Source organism: Narcine bancroftii, chromosome 2 (genome assembly GCF_036971445.1).
Source record: "Narcine bancroftii isolate sNarBan1 chromosome 2, sNarBan1.hap1, whole genome shotgun sequence".
In the NCBI taxonomy this organism is placed as follows: Eukaryota; Metazoa; Chordata; class Chondrichthyes; order Torpediniformes; family Narcinidae; genus Narcine; species Narcine bancroftii.
The window spans coordinates 63,713,437-63,739,727 of record NC_091470.1 but is presented as its reverse complement, the minus strand read 5'-3'; the positions used below and the strand labels follow the sequence as shown (position 1 = coordinate 63,739,727).

The 26,291-nt window shown below is 43.0% G+C and overlaps 1 long non-coding RNA gene across 1 annotated transcript; it reads left to right on the top strand.

Annotated features, from left to right (window-relative positions):
* Positions 1-20,035: 20,035 nt before the first annotated feature.
* Positions 20,036-23,449, top strand: LOC138752363 (uncharacterized). The gene is made up of 3 exons (XR_011350559.1): positions 20,036-20,662; positions 22,523-22,772; positions 23,077-23,449. It is a non-coding gene; the product is annotated as an uncharacterized lncRNA (long non-coding RNA).
* Positions 23,450-26,291: the final 2,842 nt, after the last annotated feature.

Sequence of the window (26,291 nt, the reverse complement as noted above, 5' to 3'; positions counted from 1 at the left end):
TCTTTCCATTTCATTAATATAGCTCTTCTAGCGAAAAGGAGAGTAAAGGCAACTACATGGGATTGAAGCCCAGACAAATCCAAACCAGTAGAATTACTCATTCCAAACAGAGCAGGAAAAGGATTAGGAGTCAAATTAATATTAAGAACTAAAGGCAAGGTACAAAAAATACTTTCCCAATAAATGGAAAGAGAAGGATATAACCAAAATATATGAAACAATGTACCTTCTTCAGTCTTACATCTGTCACATTTTGAAGAAATAATAGATAGAATTTAGTCAATGTACTATGTACTATAAATTGTAATAAAGAGTGACGGGCACATAGAGAAGATGAATTTACCAATTTAAAAATAGAGTCCCATGAGCATCAGAAAATAATTGTTGCAAATTGTGCTCCCATAATTTCTTAGTCTTTTCCAAGGAATTACCACTAGATAACAATGATGACTCATGAAGAACTGATATCAACTTTTTATGATTTGGTTTAAAATTATAAATTTTCTCTATCATATTATAACCCTATAAACCTATTGAAGAGAAACACAAAGCTTGAAGATACTGGAATCTTGAGCAAACAATGAATTGTTGGAAAAAGTCAGCAGGTCAAGCATCATGTTTTAGGGTGGCATGGTTAACATAGTGGTGTCACAGTGCCAGCGACTGGGACCGGGGTTCGAATCCCGCGCTGTCTGTAAGGAGTTTGTTCATTCTCCCTGTGTCTGTATGAGCTTTTCCTGGGGCTCCAGGTTCACCCTTCAAAACATGCGGTGGAGGGGGGGCGGGATTGTTAGTCAATTGAGTGTTATTGTGTGTCATGGGTTCATGGGCCAAAATGGCCTGTTTCCATGCAGTCGGTCTAAATTTTAAATTGAAATTTAAAAAATTAGATTTATGGGTCAATGATCCCAACTCAAAACATTGACTCTACCATAGATAATGCCTGATTGGCAGTGTCTCTCCAGCATCTCATTGTTTGCTTTGTTTATCATTCCTTGATCCATTTCTTGTGAATGGTGGGAGAAATTCCAACATATAACACTGATGTGTTCCTACTTATTTACCTTCTCACCCATGTCTTTGAAAAGCTTGATGAAATGTATAAAATAAAATTTCCCTTTGATAAAACAATATTGACTGAGTCCAGTGGAGGTCTTGACACAAAATGCTGAGTCTCCTTCTGCTTCCAGAGATACTGCCTGACCCATTGAGTACCTCCAGAAATATGATAATTTCCCTTAACTACAGTTAGTTGTCGTCCAATTTAACAGGTTCCCTGTCACTCCACTTATTATATCAGATTCCAGTATTTCCCTTAAAACTATATTTTTTGTTTCTTGCTCTCGTTCTACATTGAGCAGCAGGGTTGCAGTTAATAGTTTTCAACCTATAGCATTGTTTTTACATTCTTGTGCAGCCAGGTACATAAAAATCAAGACATTCATCACATCTACATTCTCTCTTAAAATGTCATCTATCGTGATTTGGACTTTTATGGATGTTGCTCACGTTACTTTGTCTAATTATTGTTCTTTCACAGATTTATGGAAATTTAAATTAGAGGCAGAGAACATTAAAGTCCATCATTCCATGCATGGAAAGATAAATCAGATTAATTCTAATTCCCAGCTGTTGTTCTATAATCCTGCTGGTTATATTTGTTTAAATGGTTATATTTGTTTAAATGTTAACAATTAAATGTCCATTCATGCAAACATTCTGGAAGGCCTGCCAATGCCCAAGCAACTGGTTCTACTTGTTCCATAAGTTGCCACATCACAGTCCTTAAGTGAGTTATCTGCAGCTGAACTCAGTTGTGTCACACCCTTGAGTAACCACCACCCAGTCTTCCCTGGCTTTGGAGTACTCATGACAGAATATGCCGATCCTATCATGAAGCTAACATTTGAACAAAGTTTTTGAGCAATTACCCACGAGTGTTCATTCGTACCTTCACCTTCATTGGCCATGCTGGCACATAACTAACTTATTCAGAAACTCATTGGGTAATGGAGATGTCCGTCTGTTTGGATCTTCTTCACCAAGAGTTTGGTGGAAGAAAATGATGGAGCTCTGATGTTTAGACTTCATGAAGGTGATCAGCTATCACTGATGTGATTGACATGAGGACTTATTTTTATTTCAGTGAATAGTTATGGTGGGGACTGCAAAACAGTTAATATCTTGCTGAACATAATAAGGACTTCCTTCTGCCATAAAGACCCAAGCTGATAAATGTAACCTCTTCTCAGCATTGCCAACAAGAAGAGTGGGTGCACATTGCCCTTGTCTATCCAGTGAATGAGCAGTATCTGGAAAAAACAAAATGTTTTCCAAATTATTATGTAAGATTGCAGAAACAGTAATTGGTACTGGTTTCCTTTTTTTTTTGGAATTAATTACATTGATATTGGGCCAACAAGATCCAGTGAAACACCTTCTCATTAGATTAATTATATTATCCTTGTTGACCCTTTCAGATACTTCAAAGTATATTTAAGTGATAGCCACACATAACGGGTCAGATTGCATTGATGCTGATCAATTTGGTCTACATAAAACTGGCATTTAGCTGCAATGCTTATGTTTGGCATTTACATCTGTACACTGCATACACCAGATCTCATACTGAACTGAAGGGCCTACTGTACTTTGTATAATTCTAACAGGCATATGTAGTGCTCGTAGATTTATTTGAATGTGGTTGCCAACTTTTACCAAAAGATAAGTCAAGAAAACTGCTATGCTTTTTAACTTTGAAATATTAATGTTTTTCGTTCATATCATTGCATTTTCCTGGTCCTGACAATTTTGGATAATCGGAGATGTAGTGTGTGTGCGTGTGTGTGCGTGCGTGTGTGTGTGTGTGTGTGTGTGTGTGTGTGTGTGTGTGTGTGTGTGTGTGTGTGTGTGTGTGTGTGTGTGTGTGTGTGTGTGTGTGTGTGTGTGTGTGTGTGTGTGCGCGTGTGTGTGTGTGTGTGTGTGTATGTGCGCGCGCGTGTTTGCGTGTGTGTGTGTGCGCGTGTGTACGTGTGTGTGTGAGTGTGTGCGTGTGTGTGTGAGTGTGTGCGTGTGTGTGTGTGTGAGTGAGTGTGTGTGAGCGTGTGTGTGTGCGTGTGTGTGTGCGCGAGTGTGTGTGTGTGTGTGTGTGTGTGTGTGTGTGTGTGTGTGTGTGTGTGTGTGTGTGTGTACGGTAGGATCCGGGCCTATTTCAGATAAACAGTTTTTTTCGGAGAAGTGGTCATTTTTTTAAAAACAGCCCAGTACCAACAGCAAATCACTTGTAACAGTGATTAAACAACACAAGGGAAGGCTTTTTAAGCATTAAAATAATGTTCTCACCAAAAAATGCTGGCCACAGGCAATCATCGACACTTCCCCAAGGGTCCTGCTCCTGCCTGGGAGCTCGATGTCCGCTGCTGATACCGCTGTGAGCTCGAGGTCCGCTGCTGCCACCATCGGGAGGGAGCTTGATGTGCTGTTCTGCCACTGCCAGGAGCCAGAGCTTCCCGCTGCCACCAGGAGCACGAGGTTCCTGCTTCTGCCAGGAGCCCGAGGTCAGCTTCTACCGGCGCTCTGGGCCGGACGTCCCTGGTCAGTTTTGCTATGAAATATTTTGGATAACTGAGGATTTGGGAGAATCTGATTCTGGATAATTGGAGTTTAACTCTGTAAAAAAAATTATATCTTTGGCTTGGCTTCGCGGACGAAGATTTATGGAGGGGGTAAAAAGTCCACGTCAGCTGCAGGCTCGTTTGTGGCTGACAAGTCCGATGCGGGACAGGCAGACACGATTGCAGCGGTTGCAAGGGAAAATTGGTTGGTTGGGGTTGGGTGTTTGGTTTTTCCTCCTTTGCCTTTTGTCAGTGAGGTGGGCTCTGCGGTCTTCTTCAAAGGAGGTTGCTGCCCGCCAAACTGTGAGGCGCCAAGATGCACGGTTTAAGGCGTTATCAGCCCACTGGCGGTGGTCAATGTGGCAGGCACCAAGAGATTTCTTTAGGCAGTCCTTGTACCTTTTCTTTGGTGCACCTCTGTAACGGTGGCCAGTGGAGAGCTCGCCATATAACACGATCTTGGGAAGGCGATGGTCCTCCATTCTGGAGACGTGACCCATCCAGCGCAGCTGGATCTTCAGCAGCGTGGACTCGATGCTGTCGACCTCTGCCATCTCGAGTACTTCGACGTTAGGGGTGTAAGCGCTCCAATGGATGTTGAGGATGGAGTGGAGACAACGCTGGTGGAAGCGTTCTAGGAGCCGTAGGTGGTGCCGGTAGAGGACCCATGATTCGGAGCCGAACAGGAGTGTGGGTATGACAACGGCTCTGTATACGCTTATCTTTGTGAGGTTTTTCAGTTGGTTGTTTTTCCAGACTCTTTTGTGTAGTCTTCCAAAGGCGCTATTTGCCTTGGCGAGTCTGTTGTCTATCTCATTGTCGATCCTTGCATCTGATGAAATGGTGCAGCCGAGATAGGTAAACTGGTTGACCGTTTTGAGTTTTGTGTGCCCGATGGAGATGTGGGGGGGCTGGTAGTCATGGTGGGGAGCTGGCTGATGGAGGACCTCAGTTTTCTTCAGGCTGACTTCCAGGCCAAACATTTTGGTAGTTTCCGCAAAGCAGGACGTCAAGCGCTGAAGAGCTGGCTCTGAATGGGCAACTAAAGCGGCATCGTCTGCAAAGAGTAGTTCACGGATAAGTTTCTCTTGTGTCTTGGTGTGAGCTTGCAGGCGCCTCAGATTGAAGAGACTGCCATCCGTGTGGTACCGGATGTAAACAGCGTCTTCATTGTTGGGGTCTTTCATGGCTTGGTTCAGCATCATGCTGAAGAAGATTGAAAAGAGGGTTGGTGCGAGAACACAGCCTTGCTTCACGCCATTGTTAATGGAGAAGGGTTCAGAGAGCTCACTGCTGTATCTGACCCGACCTTGTTGGTTTTCGTGCAGTTGGATAATCATGTTGAGGAAATTTGGGGGACATCCGATGCGCTCTAGTATTTGCCAAAGCCCTTTCCTGCTCACGGTGTCGAAGGCTTTGGTGAGGTCAACAAAGGTGATGTAGAGTCCTTTGTTTTGTTCTCTGCACTTTTCTTGGATTATATATATATAATTATATATATATATATATAAATTATATATATATAAAATAATACACATACACATTATCACATATAATCAGACAAAACTACATTTCTCTGGACCAGTTTACATAAGTTCAATGTAGCTTTAAATTAATTTTATTTTGCCTTATTTGTTTTAGTTCTATGATGAAAATTTTTTAAGTTACTTATAACTGTTTAGAAGGTTTCAGGTGATATTTCGGCCTATTTTGAAGCAGAGCTTGCATTGTCAGAAGACCACCAGATGCTCAGAATATGTTGCCTGCAGCTTGGCCACTGCTGACAGTCTGCTGTAGCTGCGAAGCCAGCACCTGTGAGAAACACATAGTCACAAGCTTGTTAGGAAAACCATGGGGTTTGCAAGAGGTGCTCTGAGGTGTGGTGTGTGGTGATATATAATTACACCATTAGGTCACCGGGTGTCATCCTGGTGACCTTGTATATAAAGCAGTCCAGAGGTACAGTCTCGCCTTCCAGGTTTGTCTTGCAGAGAGACAAGACCTCTTAGTGTACATATTAGTTTATTAAAGCTGTCTTATACTCGCACTGCTGGTGTGGTTATTGTCAGTGCATGGTGTGAGCTGGCTGAAATTTTCTGAATCCAGCAGTGACTTTGTTGTACTTCCAGCTTTGTTTTTTTTTACCATTTCAGTGAAGGATGCAATATTTTCCTACCTTCAGTGTTTCCTCTAATTGAGCTATCGCTTCCCTCCCTTGAGTCTGCCTCTTTCTCCATAGAACCATGCTTAACATTCCTGCAGTCCTCCCCTTAATATAGTCTCTGTTGTAAGCTAATTGAATTATAGGCCTTCCAGAAGCCTACAAGATCCTTACAGGCCTATAATTCTTTAAGGTTTATAGTCCAAGAAAATAACAGATGTCTCCACAGCTGTAATTGCAAATTACATCAACCAACATAAAGCTTGTTCTTTAAAGACCAGCATAAATGCTACTGTTTCTTAGCTTTTGATAGAATCACTTTGCTCAAGATCAAAAAAATTAATAAAAGACTGCTGAAAAACTGCTCGTGTTCAGGCAAATGGGAAAGATAAGATTGATTGAAACATCCCAGGAAGTGATTAGAAAAATTTAGTAACAGATAGGTGATTTTATGGAATTTTTATGGTTTTTTTTTCCAACTGCTTACTCTCCAGAGAAGTTTCTGTTTGACAATCTATAAGACTTGTTTCCAGCTTTTTAAAATGGCACAGCAATGCAGCAATTAGTCTTGTTGCTCAGATTGTGAGCTCAGAACTGTCTTTGAGTGCTCTCTGTGTGTTGAGTTTGCACTTTCACTCCAGGACCACTTGAGTTTCCTCTGGCTGTTCTAATTCCCTCCCTCATCTCAAACAATTGTCTGTCGGGACTGTGAAGCCTGGGTTTGGATACCACCACAAGCTCACGCTGCAGTGCACAGGAGTGGACATAGCAGCCAGCTGATGGTCGCTAGCCAACCTCCAATGTAATGTGTTTCTTTAAAAGCTGAGCCTAAATCTATTTGTCAACAGGATATTTGAGCCCAAATTTGAATAATTTTCTTTCAGTTGTTAATTAATTAGTTGAGGGCAACCTCATGTGGGATCCAGCTCATCAATGTACTTATTTATGATAGATGCCAAAAAGTTTGGGTTGAACTGATAGATTTAGTGCAAATTGAGTGGCAGGACACAGCTGAAATGTTTATAATCTTGTAAATTCTGTTGCTTGAAAAGGCAGCTAATAACAACTTCAAATTAAATTGCTTAAAAGCAATTATTGACCCTGGCAGTAAAATTGATAAAAGAAATGATGTCACATTAATTCTGACTGCTTCAGTGAAGATGTCTTTCAAATGTCAATGTTTATTAATTTCTTTTGCAGTTACAGACTCTGAAATTTCTCCAAATCAATTCTTCAAATTATGTCATAAACACTCATCTTCAGAGTATTAATATTTATTAATCTGCTAAAACATCATTTCATTTTTAATTGATTTTTAGAAGATGAAAGCTCTCTCCAGGAGGTTCCTTAAAGCAATGCATAGTATTTCAAGAATTAATTTTATACATGATGTGAGGACAAGGTTTATGGCAGCAGATAATTTCAAAGCAGAAACTACTAAATGGCTGATGAATCAGGTATTCTTCCTCAATATTCCTGAAGAGTTATTGAAAGCATCGCTGTGAGATCCACTTCAAGAAAACAGCTAACATCATGAAGGTCCCCATCACCCAGGTTACAATCTTTACTTGCTGCTCCCTTCAGGAAGATTGTCCAGAAATCCAGCACCTCCAGGTTCAAGTACAGTTTTTATCTAAAAACTATTAGGCTCTTGAGACTCCACATACTACCCTTACACCAACCATAAACTGCTCTGGGAGCATCAAAAGATCTGTCTGAAATGTCACCTTTTGTTCTTGCACTAATTGCAGTGGTGCAGTGCACCTCACTGACAAAAGGCAAAGGAGGAAAAACCCAACACCCAACCCCAACCCACCAATTTTCCCCTGCAACCGCTGCAATCGTGTCTGCCTGTCCCGCATCGGACTTGTCAGCCACAAACGAGCCTGCAGCTGACGTGGACTTTTTTACCCCCTCCATAAATCTTCGTCCGCGAAGCCAAGCCAAAGAAAGAATTGCAGTGGTGCAGTGTAGATAAAAGCTCACACTTGACTGGACGGAGAACAAACACTTTTATTAGCTTACAACACAGGCACGGTTCACGAATAGGTTTCGGGCAGGGGCGGGGGTTCAAGGTTTAGGTGGGAAATCAGGATTATATACGGGCCCCTGGGGAGGAGCCGGGAGGCGGGGCCAGTTGTCAGCACAGCAAACTTCTAGTGAATCCCAGTTCACTACAAGCAGTGAATATTAATTTATCTATCTGTTTTGCATTTGTGGTTATTTGAACTCCTCTTGTAGTTGATGGATCTTACCTATGTGTTTGGCTGCAGCAAGTAAGAATTTTGGTGCATCTGTACATTGTGTTCATCCATATGATGGTGATGATCAATGAACCCACTCAGAGGTAGCATGCGATTAGCTTGATCATTGCACACAGAAATGGAAGACCAAAGTATTTGATACACAATGACTGATATTTGAATTATGCCAGAATTATGCAATATTAGATCTTTATAAATGTAGATATAATTTAATACTATGATGTATTGCACCTGTTTGCCAAAATGATTACTTACCACTTTTGACCCTTCTGTTTTAGTTTAGTTAACTGGAGAAGAACTAAGATCAAAATATCTTAAAGATTCAGAGCATAAAATGGAAAAAAAGTTGCTTATTGATTGTCTGCTTGCTTGCTCTCCAAGCCAAACATAAAATCAAATAAGACATGAATGAAAAGCCCATCACAACATTTGGCCATTGTATTGCTGGTACAAAGTGTGAATTAATTCAAACTTATTGCCCGATGCTGAGATGCTACCTTGCTGGAGGGTCAGCGTGTGCTTTACCAATGTCCATTAGAAGAATACAGATCTTGGACAAAAAAAGGTTTAATGGAGCTCAACACTTCAGCAGGTTGATGTATATCCTTACTTAGTGCAAAGGATTAGGCACTGCTAGTGTATAAATAGTTAATTGATTTATTACAGACCAGCTGCTGATTGGTTTTAACTGTGCATTGTGCAATAGTTTTGAGCTTTCTGAACAATTTTCATATTTCTTTCTTTTTTTGAATATTTTATTTATATTTTTTAAAGCCAAACATGCAATCAACAAGAAAAAAGAGAATATTTAAAATACAGAAAAGAGCTAGTGATCTTTTATGACTATACTCCCTCATCCCATCCCACTAAAGAAAGGAAAAGAGAGAAATAGTAAAGAAAGAAGAAATCCCAAGAAAAAAAGAAAGAAAGTAAGAAGAAAAGAAAGAGAAAGAAGAAAGAAAGGGAGAGGAATTGTCGGGGATCCGTCGTCTACTCCACAGGCTTCAAATTTCCATGACTTACCTAGATCTCGAGGGGATATTGGCGCAGGTCTCATGGGTGAGGTGGGGTGGCATGGCTAAAGATTTACACCCACATTTTGTAAATATGGCTGCCATATTTTTAAAAACATGCCGTACTTATTTCTTTGGTTATAGATAATCTTCTTAAGGGCAACAAAACTATGTATTTCTGCATTTCACCGATCTTTATCTAGATGAGAATCGGACTTCTAAATAACCACTATACATTTCCTGGCCACTGCCAACACAATCTTGACAAATTCTGTTTGATATTTGGACAGGCTCATTTTAGATCTTACGCCCATAATATTCCTCAGTTTTGGGTTCTGTGAAAATTGAGTTCCTATAAATTTCACTAGGAAATTCCCTAGATCCAACCAGAAGGGTCTCACCTTGGGACATGATGAGGTTGAATGTAAAAAGTTCCTTTCTCTTTGACACATCTAAAGCGTTGATCCGAAATATCTGATTTTAATTTATTTGATTTATTTAACTGGTGCAAAAACTTATATTGCACCAATCTATATCTTACATTAATTGTGTTTCTCATACTGTTCCGAACCAGTTTTGTTCACCAATTCTTATATTTAAGTCTGATTCCAGCCTCCTGTTTAGGGTTTCACATTTGAAGTGAGAGATACATTGCTGATGTAAATTTCTTTGTGCTCCCCTTTCAGATCAGATTCTCCAATATTACTGCACTTTGGTAGAATCATTATTGGGCCCAATTTATCCCTTAAATAAGCTCTTAAGTGAAAATAGCAGAATATTGTATTATTAACAATACCAGGCTTAATTGTTCAAATGACACAAGTTGCCCCTGCTCATAACAGCCTTCAATATACCTGATCCCTTAACCATTGTTAAAGATATGGACCTATTCTGAGTCGTGGTGTTTTTGGAGAACCACCCCCCCCCCCCCCAGCTCATCAGGCTGGAGAAATGAAAAATCAGGTGTTGTTCCTCCATTCTGCGGGTGATCTGGATGGGATAGTACATAAGGCCATGGACAGACATGTAAGTCTGGGAGTGTGACTCAGAATTGAAATGGTTGGCTACTGGGAGGTCGCTGTTGTTGCAGATGGAGATTAAGGTGCTAAGTGAAGCTATATCCCAATCTGCGATTGGTCTATCCGATATAGAGAAGGCCACAAGGGAGCACTGGATACAGTAAATAAGTCCTGTGGATACATAAGTGAAGTGTTGCTTCACTTGGAAGACCTGTTTGGGGCCCCAGACTGTGGTGAGGGAGCAGGTGTGGGCACAAGTGTTGCACCTTCTGAGGGCACAGGGGAAAGTTCCAGGGGGAGGCGATGGGTGGGGATGGATCTATGCAAGAGGGAATCATGGAGGGAACAGTCCCTGCAAAATGCTAAGGGGGAGGAGAGGTGAAGATGTGTATGGTGGTGGGACCCAGTTGTAAGTTCTGGAAATTTCAGACGATAATGTGTTAGTTGCAAAGGCTAGTGGGTTGGTAGTTGAGGATAAGGGGGATGTGACAGAATATGTTGTGTTTTATATTGTATATAGATATGATTTTTGGAGATAAAGTATGATAGTTTTTTTTTAGTATAAGTCACATTCAAATACTACAAAAGAGATCTCATTTAAAATACTGGAACTCTGCTCAAGCTAGACGGGCCAGCTCCAATTGCCTTTGCAAAAGCTTTGGGGAGTGCCCAAGGGACTTCACTTACGTATTGTTGTTTTGAAAAGCAACAGATGAAAGAACTCGGAGGATTAGATTCAGAGCCCCAATCTGCGGACTGCTTGCTGTTCTAAGAGGGTAATGTGGTTTTGCAAGCAGAGAGAAAAAAACAGGCTTTTTCTAAGACTGGGACTGGAACATGACAAGCTGGCAAGCTTGTGGAAAAACCCCATTTTGAAGATGGGTTGTGAATGCTAAGTTTAGCCTGGTCAAAGCATTTGTGGTCCATACAAGAGGAAAGAACTGGCTGCCTAATGTTTCACTTGAAATAAGTGAAACAAAAAGGAACTCTGTGGTGACCTGAAAGAAAGCGGTTATCATCTGGAAAACCCTGATGGGGCAAGTTTCTTCAGAAAGACACTGAAATGGACCAGATGAGTTTAGGATCAGTTTGTGTCCAGGAACAACAGATCTCTCTCTGAACACTGACAAGAACCTTCCTGAGCGGTAACCATTTATCTTTCAAGCAGTAAAACCTGGTTAAAGTCATACATTTTAAATTCTGTGCACAGAATAAGAATTGCCTGCAACCAGTAAACTTGGAGGAGTGAGAAGTGAGATTGGACTGTGAATCAAATAACTTTTCTGAACTTACACACACATTAAATGCATGGGCACATAGAATTAGAAGGGGGTTAAGTTAGGTTAGTTAAGTAAATAGTGATAAGTTAAAGATTGAACTTGTTTTCAAGTTTAAAGATAATTAAAGGCGACTTTTGCTTAAGTAACCATTTGTCATGGAGAAATCTATTGCTGCTGGGCTTTGGGGGTCCTCTGGGTTCATAATAGACTCTATGTTTATTGTGTCTGGGAGCAGGGGAGCCAGGGAAGATGAATGGAAATGGAGGAGATGTGGGTGAGGGGAAGCCATGTGGAAGAAGGCAGACATTTCGGAAGATCTAGACTGAAAGACCTCATCTTGGGAACAGATGCGGCAGACGGAGAAATTGAGAGAAGGGGATGGAATTCTTGCAGGGGACAGGATGTGATGAAATGTAGTTGTGGGTATTAGATGGATTGTAGTATATGAATGTGGAAAGCTGGTCTCCTGAGATGGAGGCAGAGAGATCCAGGAAGGAGGGAGTGTAATCAGAGATGGACCAGGTGAGTTTGAGATCAGGGTGGAAGTTGGCCATGAAGTTGATAAGTTAATCACGGGTGCAGGAGGCAGCCCCAATGTAGACATTGATATACCAGAGGAAGAGTTGAGGGGTTTGCCTGTGTAGATGCAGCATGGATTGCTCCACAAATAGGCAGGAATAGCTGGGACCCAGGTGGGTACCTATCACCTTGTGGTGCTACCTCTTTGTATGGGCTGGCCCACCCCCTGAACCTGTGACTCCCCCCTCCCAGATATCCTCATAAAGGCTGATATGCCCAAACCCCACCCTCAATACCTGCCTTGAAACTGGACCAGCAACATGCAAGCAGTGTTGAAACTTTAAGGTGATTAAAATCTATGAATCACGATTCTCTGTCTGATTGTGGTGAATTGGTAGTACAATTTAATCACCTTAATTGTAGACCTTGGACAAGGTAATACAGGCCAAAGAGATTAGACATTGACCCTCAGGACCCGGAGGCCTCCATTAAATTCGACCAGTGTGTGCACTGCCTCAGCACATTGATGAGGTGCAATGATGTGCAGACCGAAGAAGATAAGAGGGCAGCGCTCTTTGCTCAGGTTGGAATCAAAGCGATAAGAGACTTTGCTACTTACTCTGAAGAGATGGGGTTCCTGCAGAAGCAGTACATCACATACACACGATTCCTCCTGGGCAGCCAAAAACAAGCACCAGGTGAGTCGATTGATGAGTATATGTAGGCACTATTTCAGCTGGAGCGAGCCTGCGACTGCCGAGAAGTCTCTGCAGCTGCCCACTTCTATGGCCTAATACAAGACACATGCATTGTTGAGTTCAGCTCTGACTAAATTAGACAGAGGCTACCAGAGGCTGCAGGAGGTAGTGGACCTGGCTAAATTGCTGGAGACTGCAGCAAAGCACTGAAGCATTCTCCTCAGCTAATGCAGCCACCATGTGGGGGACATGGGTGCTGCCATCTTGGGATGCAGGGTCCCACATCACAGCTGCCACTATTGAGTGCCAGAGGTGCTAGTTCTATGGGCATGGGAAGCATCCCCATAGGAGCTGACCAGCCCAATGTGCCACATGCTTCGCTTGTGGGAAGAAAGGGCACGACATGAAAGTGTATAGGTCCTAACATTCCCCCAGCAGCGCCGCATGCGGCTGACAGCCGTCACCATCTTGGGCCATTGCCATCTTGGACCGCCCCATTTCCGGCTTCACCTAGATGTCACTTCTAGTGGCCAGGGACAGATCAACAGGGCCCTGGGGGATGGCAAGCCGGGGCAGCACCACTTCTGGCGACACGGGACAGCATCACATGCATGACATGGGGGTAGCCATCTGGGTGAGCACCCCCCCAAACCAACACAGCAGTGACTAGGACAGCGAACAGCCACTCAACTCCATCGTCCTCAACCAAGACTGCCCTCACCCACTGGCCAAAGTCATGACGACCGTCGAGGTAAACGGCCACCCTATGAACTGTTTATTTGGCACTGGAAGCATCAAGAGCATCATCCACCAGGGTACTGTACAGCAATACTCCCTCGTTGTAACCCTGATGCAAGGTAAGGTCACCCTGGCCTCCCAATCAGCCGAGATCAGTGACTGTGCGGGGCACGGAGTACAGGAACTTTAAACTCCTGATCACGCTGCACTTCTGGGCGCCGGTCATACTGGGACTGGACACCCCTCCCTGAACACAACCTGTGGCCTCCCTACAACCTGTGGTCCCCTCCCCACTGCACCTGTTCGAGAACCTCACATCTGACTGCAAGCCAGTAGCCACTAGGAGCAGATGGTATAGCCTTCATTAAAGCAGAGGTCAAACGGCTCCTGGAGAGCCAGCACCAGCTCATGGAGAGCCCAAGTAGTAGTATTAAAGAGCAGAGAGAATCAAAGCATGGTCATTGACTAAAGTCAGACCATAAACCATTTCACCTGACTAGATGCCTACCCACTTCCCCTGCATTGTCAACATGGTTGACGAGATCGCCTAATTCTGGATTTTCTCAACCATCAACCTCAAGTTGGCTTATTACCAATCTGGCTGAAGGACAGCCCTTACACTGCCTTTGAGGCAGACAGCCAGCTCTAGAACTTCCTCCGCGTCCCTTTTGAAGTCACCAACAGGGTCTCGGTCTTCCAGATGGAGATGAACTACATAGTCGATGACTATGTGACCATCTGCAGCCATTGCCAGCAGGACCATGATGCCAACCTCCACAAGTCCCTCCAAGTGACCAAAAGCCTCAATCTACCTATAACCAAAAGAAGTGCATCTTTAGCACTTCACAGCTGGCCATCTTGGACTGCATATTGGAGAATGGTGTCATTGGGCCAGACCCGAACCGCATGTGTCTGTGTTGGAACTCCCATTACCCCACGCCCTCAAGGCCCTGAAAAGACACTTAGGCCTCTTCTCCTACTAGGCACATTGGGTCCCCAATTACACAGACAAACCTCGCCCCCATGTGAAATCAACCACTTTCCCCCTGTCAGCAGAAGCCCATGCATCAAGGGCGACATCGCCAAGGTGACGATCACACTGTAGATGAATCCATCCCCATCCAACTGGAGAGCGATGTGTCCAACTTCACCCTGGCTGCCATGCTCAACTAGGCAGGCAGGCTTGTGGCATTCTTTTCCAGAACACTTCATGGCCCTGAGCTCTGGCACTCAGCCATTAAGAAGGAGGCCGAAGCCATAATTTAAACTGTGCACCACTGGAGGCTCGCCCTGGCTGGAAATCCGTTCACCCTGCTGACTAACTAATGTGCAGTTGCTTTTATGTTTAACAACAAACTGCAGAGAAAAATTAAGAACAACAAGATCCTGAGGGGGAGAATTGAACTGTCCACCTACAACTATGAGATTTTGTACCAGCTCAGGAAGCTTAACGAGTCTCCTGACGCCATGTCCTGGGAGACATGTGCCAACATGCAGCTGGATCATGTCCAAGTCCTCCATAACAACATCTGCCACCCAGAGTCACCAGGCTCTACCACTTGGTTAGAGCCTACAACCTCCCCTATTCAGTCGAAGACATCAGGGAGTTAACACGCAACTGCTCAATCTTTGCCGAGTGCAAACCCCAGTTCTATGGGCCAGACAAAACCCAACTTGTCAAAGCCACCCACCCCTTTGAGTGGCTGAGCATAGACTCTAAGGGACCCCTCCCATCCACCAGCAGGTATGTATACTTCCTTAACATTGTGGATGAATACTTCCTCTTCCCCTTTGCCATCCCCTGCCCGGTTATGACCACGGCCACAGTCATAAAGGCACTAAACGGCATCTTTGCTCTGTTCAGATACCCCTGTTAACCGGGGGTCTTCGTTTGTGAGTGAGGAACTGCACCAGTAACCTGTTGGCCAAGGGCATAGCCACAAGCAGGATCATAGGCTATAACCCTCGGGGGAACGGGCAGATCGAGAAGGAAAATGCCACCATTTGAACGGCGGTTCACTTAGCTCTTAAATCAAGAGAACTACCCAAGGTGCCCTCCCCAATCCGCTCCATGACACCAGGTCCCTTCTCTATATAGCCAAGATCGCAAAATCACATGAAAGGCTCTTTTTATTCCCAAGAAAATCATTATTCAGAACCACACTACCATTCTGGCTGAAGAACCTTGGGCCAGTTCTGCTCTCAAGGCACATCAGACACCACAAAAATGACTTTCTGTTCAAGGAGGCCCACTTCCTCCACGCCAACAACCAATATTCCTACAAAGAACATCAAAATAATTGACAGGACGCCATCTCCATCCTTAACCTGGCGTGCGCAGGAGATCCACCCCCCCCACTCCCGACCAACCAACCAATTCCCTTCCCCGGCAACCCTGACCATTCAGCCCCTCCTGATTTTGTGCCCCAAACTTGCACTGACCTGAACAGCGCCACGGTACCAGCACCTACTCAGCCACTGGAGGCACCACCTATTATGCAAGATACCGCCCGAGAAATGACAGCTGTGCCACAGCAGACCCTGTGATGGTCGCAGTGGTGCTACCGCTTTGTGTATAGATGTATCTATGTGCTGTATGAGCTGACCCACCCCCTGAAACTGTGGCTCCTCCCTCCTGGATATCCCCATAAAGGCTCTTACACCCACACCCCTCCCTTAGTACCTGCCTTGGAACCGGGCCAGCAGTGTGCAAGGTGCGCTGACACTTTAAGATGATTAAAGCCTTTTAATCACAATTCTCTGTCTGATTGTGGTTGACTGGTAGTACACACCTATCATCTCCTGCCTTTGTCACCCCCTTCCTCCTCTTCCCCCCACCCAAAACTTTTGTCCGAATGCCAGCCTGTACTTTCTCATCTCCTGATGAAGGGGCTCAAACCCAAATGCCAGTTCTATATTTTTAGCCTTGCTACATTAAAGACATCTTTTTGACCAGCATTTTGTGTCTTTACTTCAGTGTTTACAGATTTTCATGATTTATTTGCTAAGATTAATTCTGATACTTTTCGCTCGAGCGCTGGAAAGAACACCAGAGATAAAAATTTTAAAATGAACCGAAAATAACTTGAATAGCACTGGATTTATTTAATATTTAAATCAATGTTAAAGTGAAATAAGTTAAATAGGAAGATTATTTCTAGTTGCATTCTTTTTAATAAAGCCTTTGTGGCAAAAAATTGCTTTATCAGCAAGAGATGTCATTAACTTCAATGATAGATCGGAGTATATCTGTGCCTCATTATTCCTTGCAGAACATTTCATCTAAAAGCCCAGCTAAATTGATTTCCTGTGCATTATCTTTATAACACACATTATTCTTAAATAGAAAATGGTTTTTAGATGTGCTAACTTTGATCAACACAAATTCATACACAATTTATAGTGTAGATCATACATTCAAGATTAAATTAGTTTTCAAACTTCAGTGCAATTGTCTGGAATTGACTATTTTAAAAAAATGTTCATGGCTTATAGGATGACAGATTAGAACATGGTCAATTCTCCGTGAAAGGGACAAAAGCTTTTACCTGAACTAGACAAACAGGAAAATTTCTGGGATCCCATTAACGACTGAGGAGCCATCATGGATTATTGATGTGAGCTGGATGATTGGACTCTGTCACTAGATGTTGCCATTTGCAATAGTCTCCTTCCATAATCTAACAACTAGGCAACAAAAAGAACCTTGCACTAAGCATATGTCTATAAACCACCAAGATCATTTCTAATCCCTCAACCTGATTCTGGTTAACTGACACCTGAGTTATTAGCTCTATGTGGAGAGGATATTCATCGGTGTGGAACGGGTCCGCTGCACAAAGTGCAATCAAAACTCAAAACTTATTTTCCACTAATTTGTTTAGGAATTTAGAAACAATGAAGGGTTTATTTTGGTGAAAAGCAATCATGACACAAAAAAATACAGTGCCAGAACAAATCCAGAACACTCTAGAAATAAAAACAAGAATCGTTGAGAGAAAATCTAGCGACCAAAAACAAGATTTCTATTTTTAAATGACCTGATTGTTAGAGTTAAGAGAAAGTGTGAAAGGTTGATGTTATGTGACTATGTTTCTGTAGAGCTCGTCGAAAGAACCAAAGACTTGTTGATCCAAACCAAGGCTTTTATTAGCAAAAGACAGGAGCTCTTCATAGGTGGTCGACCAGTCCGGAATGATCCGACCTGGTTAGGGACACAATCCTTTAAGGCCCAGACAGTAGGCGTGGCTAAGCTCTCAGCCAATCGCTGTAAGCACAGTCATTACATACTCTAGATACTGTACCTATATACATTGGTGATAGGTCTGTACTATCACAGTTTCATTACTATTCTTGAATAGTCCTGAAAACACTATTCTTTTCTTAAACACTTTAATTCTACTCTGCAATCCTAAACTCGTCACCTGTTCCCTACCATTTCTCATCCCTTTTGCAACAGTCATAGACGACACCTCTCTCCTTCCCATCGCATTCCATTTAGTATCTCACTGCCCCTAAGACTTTGCACTGCCACTCACTCCCTATTATATGTGGATTGTGGAGGAACACGTCACCTCCATGACTGTTTGGAACTTTGTGGATTTTGGATATTGGGTAGTCAGATCACCTGCCAATCAAGGTTGAACTCCAGTCACCCATTGGTGCACACCTTACCTTTGGCTCATTTAAATGACTCAGTGCCATCATTGGCCAGACACCCAACTAGGAACAGTGTGTACTGGGTAAACTTGTACCTCTCACTTTGTTCGCTTTAGATTGGTCACAGTGTTTGAGCTACCGAAAGAAAATAGACACACACACCGAGAGCAGTTCAGATTATACAAATGTTTATTACAAATTCAAAAGCTGATTTCACACTACAATATGCAAGCCCTTCCCAGCTATACTTATCAATGCTTGGACTGGTCCCAACTGCCGAAGCGAGGCAACGACTGCACATTTGTAGTAGGTTGTCAGGGCGCCGGTAGCAGCTTCTCCATCTCCCCTGACCGGGACGTTGGCTGGACTCCAGAAGTTCTTCTTGCTGAGAGATGTTGCCACCTCTCGGAGAGTCTCAAACTTCAGCAGCGGGACCATGGCTTATATTACCCAAAAACTGCTTACCCAAGCACCTATTCCCAGCACAGCAAGAAAGATAAGCAAGCAAGCTAGCATGCTAGGTTAATTAACGAATAACATAATTTTCAGCTTATCATTTTTAATACAATGCTTTATTCTAGCTCAAGGCTAGGCTCTGACAGTCTGTGACCAAAACAAGCAGGAAGATTAAATGTTCTCGGTACACAGATGTCCTTTCTTCAGATAACAGCATCTCTGGCCCCTCGGTGGAATTTTGCTTATGTCTGCTGATTCTAAAAACAATTAGGTTCTCAGCCTTGCAGAACCCAAAGCTGCAAGTTTAAAAAAAAAGGTTCTCAGCTCTGCAGAACCAAGAGCTGGAAATTAAGAAAAAAACAGGTTAACTAAAATAGGTTAGAATCTTCCATTACACAGTATAAAACATTTCTTTCTCTCTGCATCTTGGTCTAAATCCCGGACATTGATCCATATCAAGTTGCTACTGTGGACATCGCTGGATGAGTCGTGGGTAAGATGTGGACTGAACTTAAGATGAGCCATAGTACTATGATAGATCACTCCCTGTTGGTACAGGGAATCAGGAGTGTATTTGAAAGTCCCTGTCTGTGAAGTGCATACATGTGCAGGAGAATGATAGGGTAAGCAGCCATCGGTATCGAAGTCACTTGTGCCCAATGGGCCTACATGCACCGTTATAGTTTTTGTCTCAGACTGTGTAGAAGTTAGGTGGCCACCAGTATCAGAGTCCAACCTGAGTCCAATTATGAATGTCTATTTAGTTATTTAGTAGTAGACTAATTAAGTATCATTTGACATCTTCCCATTTGTCTCCCATGTGTTCAATAGAGTTACCTCTGATTGTAACACTTGTGTCCAGACTCATCCCTCTGAACCCATCGAACCTGATACTTCCCTAACACAACATTCCCTACATCGTCTCTATTTAACCTTATCCTGCTCTCCTTCCAGCAGTAACATATCTATTTCTGGGTGTCAGTTCACTGCATTCAATAAGGAGCCCACCCTATCATTCACGCTGAGTTTTGGACAGGGAATCTGAAAATAAAATGTGCATGTACAGGCTGGCATAAGCTCTAGGGTAACACTCTTGTCTAAGTTTCCTGTGAAAAAAATATGCACAATCTCACCCTTCCCTAAAGTCCCTCCCTGTGATTACTTGGGGTGTGTTTTGTCTCCTTCAGCATTACATCCTGAAAATACAACAAATTTTGGGGTAGAAATGCTGTGGAAACCCTGAATAAATGGGAGCAATTGGTCATGTGATTGTTTTACTCGGTCTGTTATTCTTCAATTGTAATTTTGGGGCAAGCTGGAAGATCTCCATGAATACTCACCTCTAAAGACCTCACTGACCAGCTTCTGAAAATGACTACATTGTTTTGGGGACCATCTTTTGCTATTGATCAATAATATACAAAAGGAGACCATGGAACGGTCACAAATGAAAAGCAATTTAACAAATAAGGAAGGATGTAAAACAAGCAGCAGATCTCAATTTACTGTTTGTGTTCAATAATTCAAAGTTACAACACCCCCCCACAGTGAGTCATAATGAGGGAGGGTCCTGTCATCACAGTAACATTTGAAAATATGTGTGAGGTTATAGTGATACGACCACCAGCCTACTGCAGGGGGTGATCTCTGTACCTGCAGGAAGGCTACTTAAGGGGCTGACTCCACCAGCTGTCAATCAACTGATCTGAATATAAACCTGAACCGACCCCTCCTGAGCCAGTCACAGGGGGAGCCACCAAGGCGTGAACTGGTTTTCAGACTTTTACTGGAATAAAGCCTGTTGTACAGTCTTTTCTGAGTTTGTGCTTGCACGCTGCTATCTCGGCACACCATCGAGGTTTTCACTCAGATTACAGGACAGGCAAGGATTGTTAAGAATCTGAAGCATGCTTCTTTTTATTAAAGCTTAGAAGATTAACAAGCAACTATGGTTGTTTAGAGACGAACTAAATGCCAACCAATCACCAGAATTGAGTAAGATCAGCTGCCTTACTCGACTCTGGCATGCGCCTTTAAAGCAGGAGTGCTCCCGACGGCCTTTCCACCACTTGGCCCGAAAGCTCGACGCTGCCGGGCTTCCAGTTGCTGCCAGCTCAGACCTTTGTGAGCCAGTTCGTCTGTGCTGCGCCGTTCGGCCCGCTACACAACCTAGTTAATAGCTTCAAGATTACGAATAGTAAAATGCTATTTTCTACTGATGTGCAAGACAGTTATTGAGAGGTAATGCGCATAATTTTCAGTAAAATAGAGAAGTTGGAGAAATTATTTTCAAAGAGGAAGGTTAGGTCGTGAAAATTTCTGCTCCACTACGTTTGCTGAAATCAAAAGACCCTTCAAATAGCCATTAAGTAGTTTCTTGAATAATTGAAAGAACACACAGAGTGAGCAGGAAAATAGATATGAATTTCTGATGAAGAAGAAATACCAGAGAAACTGTACTGAATCAAATATCCTGTCCCTGTGCTGAAAGATTCAGTGATAAGGTGATCGAACCTTATCTGAACCTTCTGAATTGATGCAGGCCTTCTGTGTAACATAACAGAACTGTGTTAATAAAAGATCTGTTTCCAAACTGTGTCTGGCTTGCTCAGCTTATGATGAACTTACAGTATTTACCATATTTGAGAGCATATAGGACCAACTGGCATATGGGACCTACCACCCCTTCCCCCCCACCAAATGTTTAGCATGAGATCTCATGAAAAATTTGTTTTAGTGTATTCACTCACCTCAATGGAAACCCTTCACCCTTGCATGGCTGACATGCCGAAACCTCCTCATGCAAAAGCAGCAGCATCCTCTTTCTTGCTGTATGGCGAGGCTCAGGCTACTCCCCCCACCACAAAAACACCGATTGATTGACAGCCGCGCCAGAACCTGTGGGGCTGAGAGGCCAGGAGGGAGAGAAGCCAGGGCAACAGGCTCCTGTCAGAGGACCAGAAGTTAGATTGCCTGCTTTGAGGGGAGGGCTAGGCCTCGGTAATCAGGCTCCACCCTGAGCCTTTGTTCGATGAGCACGGCTCCCTGAACAGATTGAATCAGCAGGGGTGGATGGGTGGCAGTGAGCGAGCAGCCTTTTGAGTTGAGCCCGACAGGCCACTCTCTCATTGCTACCCACCCCTGCGCCTCATTCAATTTGCTCGGGGGCTGCGCTCGTCAAACAAAGCCTGATTATTGAGGACCAGCACTGTGGGAGAGTGCAAGCGAGTGGGTGGAAGGGAGGAGAGAGCGAGTGGGCAGGATCAAGCGAGCGGGCCTTCTCATCGTGGGAAATGAGTGGCAGCGGCGACTCTGGAAAGCAAGGGCCACCGGGCCCACTTCCTGGACAGCCCCAGCACCTCCGTGGGCTTCTTGAAGCTGGGTGAGGAGTTTAAGCACTTTCCTCCTGTCACCATCTTGCGGAGGAAAGCCTCTACCACATTTGTATATTGGTGCCCAAAATGGCACCTTCGCCTATAAGACCTGGGCTGGTTTGAGAGGCGAATTTTTTGGGGAAAAAAGGGGGTCCGATATGCCATCAAATACGGAAATTTTACTTTCCTTTCACTTTATAACTGCTTTGGTCAGAAATATGAAAAAGGTGAATTAAACATCATTTTTTCTAAAATCAGATTTAGTAAAAGGTCAAACCATTAGCGCCACAAGTGACACTTTCTGCTGAGAAAGCAGTCTGACAATCATACAGATTTGACCTGCTACAATGTTCAAAATGTCACCTCATACAATGATGACACTGGAGTCTTGAGGTGATTTGACTTGCTTGTGCTTAAGGTGCCATTATTTTGCACACACAATTAAAAAGCATCGTTTTGTTTGAGTGTTTATTCGGCACATTCCAGATTCCAGCTGCCACAAATCAGACCTCTGTTCTTTTTTAGGGATAATGGAATGTTTGAAAAGAATGCCTTAATGTCAACCTTTGTATGGCATTCTGTCGTTCCTTGAGGCTGTGAGACATCTCTAAATCAAGTGATTTAAGTGATTAAGCACGTTACACCGACTGCTGGCTGTTCAACCAAACTGGCATGTCATGAAAAACATTCTGTAATACTCACCAGCACACCTTCTCCTTTCTTGCAGGTCAGGATCGCAGCCAACGAAGAGAGACCAGAGCTGTAATATGGAGCCTGTACAAAGCGTAGGCCATGTACAAATGTCAGAAGGAATGCCCAGCACCTGTTACTCAATACCCATTCATTCAGATGTCTGTACCATTTACCTTTAAATTCTAAAGAGAACTCTTCTGTCACCTTAGAGGACCAGCAATATTATTGTATTAATTACACAATGGCGAACATTGCTGCTAATTTCTACTTGCACTACATTTGAGGTATGTGATAGTACAGATCTATCTCCAATGTATATAGTTTATATAGTTACAGTATCTAGACTGTGCTTACAGCGATTGCCTGAGAGCTAAGCCACGCCTACTCTCTGGGCCTTAAAGGGTTGTGTCCCTAACCAGGTCGGATCATTCCGGACTGGTCGGCCACCTGTGAAGAGCTGCTGTCTTTTGCTAATAAAAGCCTTGGTTTGGATCAACAAGTCTTTGGTTCTTTCAATGAGCTCTACAAGGTAATTGCCAATTTTGGATGATGTCAACATTTAACAATTTATTATTTTGTTTATTCTAGGCTAGAAAACTATTATTCCAAACAGATTACCTGGGACCTCAGAAATCAGAAAGCATGCCTAAAATCAGGGACCATCTGCTTCATTTCAGACGTTGCTGGGAAGAGATTGCTGGTATTGTACCTGAACTGAAAATGCAAATCACGGATTTCAGAACGGTTATACATTTAACAATAATTTTCAGCCTTGAATAGAACTATTTACCTTGAAAACATAGAAAGAGAAGAGCTTGAGGAATCAAGAAGGATCTATCAAAGACTTGTGCTCAATCTCAGACTCTATACCCCGATATCAGAAGGAATTGACAATCTGAAATATCTCCACGTCTACACAAATTTAATGAGAGAGGATGATAATGCATTGTATTCCAATAAAAGAAACATTAAAAACAAATTATAATATTCTACTTCTATCATTACAAGCATCTTCTTGGGATTTCTTTTCTGTAGAATGTTGAAAGTTCAGTATTTTTACAAATAATTAACATTTTTCGATTTAGGTTAAAATAGCTTTTTGATAGCATTCCTATTATCTGGGTGACCAGAACTGCACACAGTGCTCCAAATACGATCTCATCAACACCCTGTACAGCTGTATCACAAGGTCTCAAGTGTTAGAGTCCATGCCCTGCCCAAAGATGGCAAGTGTGCCAAAAGTCTTCCTCACTCCCTGTTCTCCAAAGTTGCCTCTTTCAGTATCCCCATCATCTCTTTCTGTACTACGACACTCTCCAGGAGCCTGCCTTTTACTGTGCATGTCCTGCCCTGGTTTGACTTGTGGGAAAAGCAATACCTCACGCTTGTCAAATATTCACTGTCTGTGTCAGATATTCCAGGTAGTCAAATGCAATTTCGGTAAAGTGCAATTAGTTACGCTTCACTTCAATGGGATTTTAAGAGAGAGTATGATCTCAGGGGAATTTCACAATGGGATTTTAAGAGAGAATATGATCTCAGGGGAATTCCATATTTGTTCAATCTCGTTGCATTAATGTAACTGTTCTATCTCTATGAATTACAGAAGCACTCTTTTGAAGGCTTGTGTTTTATTTCTTTATATTCTTTTATAACCTATCACTATTATTTAATTATTTTCTCACACATTGTATCACATCGATGTATTCGCTTATGGTTCAGAGGTAAAAAAATAGTCAAAATGTATAAGACGGAACTTGAAAGTTGTGACAAAGGATTCACAAGCAAAAGTTATCCCTGAGAAATGACATCATTTCATGATTTTAAAATGTCATGAATATGGATTATGGAGATGCGAGATGCTAATTATTTAACCCAAACTGCACAACAGCAATTAAAATAATTGCTTTTGTTGCCAATAGATAATGGTATCATTATTTGAATCCATGGAAAACAATGCACAAAGCCACAATATTCATGGATATAAAACTAATAAAATTAAAAATAAAAGCTACACCTACAATGAGTTTAATCAAACAGAGCAGTGAATATAGGATAAACACAAAAATGATGGAAGAACTCAACAGATCTTGTGGCGTCCATGGGAGGCAAAGATATATAACCATCTTTTCAGCTCTGAGTCCTTCCTAAAGGTATGAGCAGAGATCAGAAAATCTTCTGAATAAGAAGGCTGGCGGAGGAAGGAAAGAAGGGTAGGGGGTGAGCACAGGCCATCAGACAAAAGGTGATCATTGGACAAGGATAGGAGGAGAGGAGAGGAAAAGTGAGAATTGATCAGGGAAAATGTTGCCTCTGTGAATAAACAGTTGGAGGAATGGACACAGAAAAAAGGGAAGAGAGACAGAGGTAGAGGAAAAGTGAAATAGGGATAGGGGAAGGGCAGTGACCAGGGTGGGGAGAGGGGCGGGAGCAGGAGGCTAATGGAAACTTAAGTCATCGTTAATACCATTTAGATGGATGGAATATAAAGAGTATTTTTTCTTCCCGTTTGCAGGTGATCTCAGTCTGTCAGTACATGAGACCATGGTCAGACAAGTCGGCATGGGAATGGGGCAGGGAAATGAAATGGGGTGCCACTGGGAGAATACCACCTTTGTGGTGTACAGAGCTAAGATGTTGATGGAGGTATAGAGGATACCACAATGGGAGCACAGTAAATGACCCCTGCAGATTCACAAGTGAAGTGTTGCTTCAGTTGGAAGGACTGATTGGAGCCCCAAATGGTGGTGAGGGGGGAAGGTGTCAAGGGACCAATTGGTGGAAATGGAGGATTAGACAGGGAATCATGGAGGGACTGATACCTTTAGAAGGCAGAGAGAAGAGAGGGAAAGATGTGTCTGGTGGTGGCATCACATAAAAGTGGAGGAAATGGCAAGGATGATACGTTGGATGTGTAGGCTAGTGGGGTGGTAGGAGAAGACAAGGGAAATCCTGTCCTTGTGGTGCATAGGGGTAGAGGGGGCCAGGGCAGATGTGTGGGTAATGGAGTATACTGTTGAAGTGACAGTTGATGAAGTAGATAAAGATGATGTAGTCACACAATAATCATGGCTTCTATTAGCAGAAACTAATGGTACAATAGTGAAAGACAATGGGTACATACACAGTTATACCCAAGGGATGTGTCTTTAATGGTAGAGATAATACACGGTCAATGTCTTTTAAGCAAGGCGAGGCAAGAGGGAGACTGACAGCTCAGCAGAGATTCACCATATGAGTGAGGGCTGACTTTATTTTAGTAGAAGGGAAGCTCTGTTTTTAGAAGGAGAACATCTTGGATAATCTCACATGGAAGACCTCATCCTTGGAGCAGATTTGCGGGGGACAGAGGAATTGTGATAAAGGAATGGAATCCTTCCAGTTGATAGGGTGCGAAGAGGAGTAGTCGAGGTAGCTGTGGGAGTTGGTGGGTTTGTAGAAAATATTTGTTGAGGAAGAGGTGAGGAACCTTGCCTAGGCAGGCTTGTAGTATGCATTGCTCCACATAGTCCACATAGCAGTATAGCACAGAAAGGTCAGACTCAAGGTCGGAGGAGACAGTGAGTCAGTGCCTGGTGTTGGGTGAGAGGAGGAGGAGCCAAGAGACAACATCAGAGGGTGAGTAGAATAAATAGCTGGACTTACCAGGGCTTGGGCTCAGAAAGGTCAGACTCAGGGTCAGAGGAGACAGTGCGTCAGTGCCTGGTGTCGGGTGAGAGGAGGAGGAGGAGCCAAGAGACAACATCAGAGGGTGAGTAGAATAAATAGATGGACTTACTAATTTGGTTAGTCCAATCTATATG